Source organism: Morone saxatilis, unplaced genomic scaffold (assembly GCF_004916995.1).
Source record: "Morone saxatilis isolate NCDOM2014 unplaced genomic scaffold, NCSU_SB_2.0 Contig7, whole genome shotgun sequence".
NCBI lineage: Eukaryota > Metazoa > Chordata > Actinopteri > Moronidae > Morone > Morone saxatilis.
The window spans coordinates 13,117,914-13,120,823 of record NW_023340246.1 but is presented as its reverse complement, the minus strand read 5'-3'; the positions used below and the strand labels follow the sequence as shown (position 1 = coordinate 13,120,823).

General features: G+C 37.4%; 1 protein-coding gene across 1 annotated transcript in view; it reads right to left on the bottom strand.

Moving 5' to 3' along the window:
* Nucleotides 1-2,910, bottom strand: part of ryr3 (ryanodine receptor 3) — a gene marked incomplete at its 5' end in the record, with an annotated part of 93,962 nt that overhangs the window by 33,774 nt on the left and 57,278 nt on the right. The gene's annotated exons all lie outside the window — the stretch shown is intronic.

Sequence of the window (2,910 nt, the reverse complement as noted above, 5' to 3'; positions counted from 1 at the left end):
AACAGATATTTAACCGTAACAGTGATTTGGGTTCCAGCCAGTGAAATTAGGAGTGATCATAATGAACAGAAAAAGGATCTGTTTTCAGCCTGGATTTGAATCAACAGAGATTTTCTCCCGCAGTAGATTATTCCAGAACAGAAGAGCTCGGTGAGCAAAGGCTCGACGACCAACAGGGTTTTGGCAGGTTTTAACAGGTTGAATTTAAGACTTTTTAAGACCTTTTGGGAGCATTATGAATGCAATGTGAGACCTTTTTTACATCCATACTGGCAAAAAAAAGATCGATATTGGGTGAGGGTGGAAATGCAGAGAATAGAGTTATGGTTTATAATATGAGGCAGTGACTGCAGCAGTCTGAGGGAGGTGCAATAAGGAGCTGAAGGATGGAGAGGCACAGTACAGTCTCCACATGTCGAGATTAATAGAAAGTTGTAATGTTGGCTCCTGGCAACAGCAAAAAGAAAAATTATGTGGTTCTCGGTAGGAAAAAAGTAAAGGGAAAGTGGGGTTGGGAAAAACTTAATTTTCCCTGATGTCACAGTTGGGCATCCTTTCAGTCATTCAACAAGGTTTGAAAAGGGCACCAACTGAATAGAAATAGTCTTTTAAAACATTTCTCTGGGCTCTTACATAAAAATTTGACTTTTTCTGGGTGACAGGTGGTGATGCTGCAGTTAACCCTATGCAAATTAAGGTGCAAAAGATAAACAATCCTCACAGAAACTCTTACCTTTTGAAGAACTATTATATATATATATATATATATATATATATATATATATATATTACTATATAAGGATCATTCTCCTTCTCCTACACAAAAAAATTAAAATAAAAAATGTATGCATCCACACTTAAATCATTATAAAACCATACTCTACATTCTCTTTCTTTACAGAAAAATTACAACAACATACTGGTCGACCCTCAACACTATTACGACCAGAAACAATCAATTATGCTGAAAAAAGAGAAGAGATATCACATCAACGCGTTGTGTTTGTATTTGTTAAAAAGTGATAATATTCATGTAGGATGATGTCTCCCTATATATACAAATATGACGTGATTTATTGCGTACGCTCTATTAAAAAGTCCTATAATAGATTATTTTCTTTAAAATATCTTCACATAATTTATATATATTCACTCCTTACTATTATCTCTATCTATTCTCACTCTCATACCATTAACATACTTTCTTTCAAAAGTAAAGATTTTCTGTGATTGAAGTTATTGTATCTACTATCTTTTTTATAGAAACCTTGTTAAATCACCTTGCTCATACAATCAGTAGGTGTTCAACTGCAGCCATTCACCTTCACCATAGTCCCCATGTAAGACCAAAGTGCCAAAATTGTTATCATTATTGTCATTACAGCAGCGCTTTCTAAAAGAAAATTGATGATTTCAAAAAGACCAAAAAACAATAAACAAATTTTCCACACATTCAAATACTCTCCACTTCCTCCTTTCCTCATTCAACTCCACCAAAACTAGCCTTGGTGACCGCTTTCTCAATCCACCCCCTATTCAGGATTGAACTCCGACTGAAAGACGACTGCCCTTCACACTGAGTACGCATTAAACACACATTTCACAGACAGATACAGAAGGATAAATTAATGTTATATATAAACCATTTACTTGCAGCCAACCCCTCTTATCAAACAAAATACAATTTCCTAATTCTCCTTACTCATTCCCATTTTATCTTACATTATTTTTTTGTCTCCTACTTCTTTTTCTTTTTCTATTTTGAGATTTTTACTTCTTCTACATAATCATTATGTACGTTTTTGGCTGTTGCCTGGAGCTCAACATTACAACTCTCTCTCTACCTATTAAATTCTCGAACAATGATGGTTAGACTGTACTTATACAGAATTGTGCCACCTTCTCCATCCTCTACAGAATCTCCTCATTGAGCACTCCCTCAGACTGCTGCAACAGTAACCACCACCCTTTTGCCTCATATTATAAAAACAACGAATAGTTGTCCAACGTTCTATTCGGACACATCATGCATTGTATCCACCAGCCTGCACAAACAAAAACAGTCTGACTTTCTAAGCCCAGAACCCCTCAGAATATTCCTTCTTCTTTGTATTCTCTCATCTTTTTTTTCTTGCCAGTATGGATGCCTCCAAAAAGGTCTCACGAATTGCAGCAATTTTTTAAGCCTTCATATTTACTAGTTGTCTTTCCCCCTACCAGGACAGACGTCTTAAATAACGCTCTTTTTACATTATTTTCTATATTCTTTCCTTCTGACAAACTTTCTTTTATTATAGGTCTCTGCCGTATAGTGATATCTCCTGTGTTGGTTTTCGTCGAGTTCCTCATTTTAATTCTCACCGAGCTCTTCTGTTCTGGAATAATCTACTGCGGGAGAAAATCTCCCAGCGCCCGCAAATTACAACTCCCACAAAAAAAAGAGAAAGAATGACAACACACGTAAAGACGTAAACGCTCCATCCAAAATGGTTTTCAATGTCAGCCTAATATCTACCTGTCTGAAGTCCCATACATTGACAAAATGTCTGGTCCTACACAATACACAAAGCTAATATACAATGAACTTCGCTCATCAACCAATTCCTGCAGAACCCAAAATAGCTCCACCCCGCACTTTCTAACAACTCCGTGCACTTTCCGCTGTCAGAGGTTGAGCAAACACCAGACGTCACGACTATCAGCAGAGGTCTCCTTATTTGCCCTATCCTGCTGCCCATGTTCTGACCGACTGCTGCTGCGTGGCCACTGTGGCGAAACCAAATCTATTGTCTTATGTGATAGACCAGATTGTCCCAAAGATTGTCACCAATACTTGTGTAGTCGTAACAACCCATTTTAACCTACCAAATGTCGCCTGAACTCAAACGATGAAAACGCGAGGTGTCGTTT